Below are 953 nucleotides of genomic sequence, written 5' to 3' on the forward strand. Positions count from 1 at the left end.
CAGTCAAAAATCTTATAAAAAAAGAAATAAAAAAATATTCAACAGTGACAGGAAAAAGTTACGTATCATTTGATTAATACAATATGAATTAGTTATTAGTTGTTAATAATGTCAATGGTTGAAAAAATGCTTTTTATGCGATTTACCTTTTATGTGTGTCATTAGGACTATCACGTTGTGGTAGTCCGGCAACATGTGCATGTCCCATCTGCCTTGATATCTCTCCTCCATCACCTTCATATCGTGTTGGTACTTGTCGCCTTATTCCTTGCTGAAGTCTCCAAGTGTATCTGCATATCTGTTTAATTTGCTTTAGAAACAGTGCATCTTTATGCTCATCTTAACTCCCAAATTTCTGAAGTTAATCTGCTCTGTGATTACCCAAGTAGTTCCCCACAAGAGACAAAACTCTTCAAGGCCGAAGCCTGTTTCCTTTATGCATTTTATAATATTGGAATCGTTCATGAGTTTATTAATATGAGGACCATCAACGATTCCAGCTTTTAGTTTTTCATGCTCAGTCCAGGGAATGATCTACAAACGTAGTTGAAGCAATTACCCGATTTGTCCAATACCCTAACTAATTGTTTCATTCATCCTTAGCTTCATATGCAATGGTAGGAGAATGATTTTGTTCTTGTCCAGCAGCTGCTGTTGATTATATTTGCAGCATCAATAATGATTTCTTCTCTAGTAGGCCATGACACTTTTGTCCAATGATCTTGCTTAGCCCAGCTATCCCAGAGCCACATGAAGCATAGGTATTTTGTGTATCCAGATTGCTGTCCAAGCAAGACGTTCACCATCTTCATATCAACATAAATCGACCACTGATGTTCATGAAAACGGATCTTCTGTAATACGATTTTCACATTTTCATATTCATCTTTAAGTTTTATTGAGTGAGCAATGGGAAGTGACGCATAGCGGTTACCACTGTGTAAGAGAACACA

Source organism: Anomaloglossus baeobatrachus, chromosome 5 (genome assembly GCF_048569485.1).
Source record: "Anomaloglossus baeobatrachus isolate aAnoBae1 chromosome 5, aAnoBae1.hap1, whole genome shotgun sequence".
Classification (NCBI taxonomy): Eukaryota; Metazoa; Chordata; class Amphibia; order Anura; family Aromobatidae; genus Anomaloglossus; species Anomaloglossus baeobatrachus.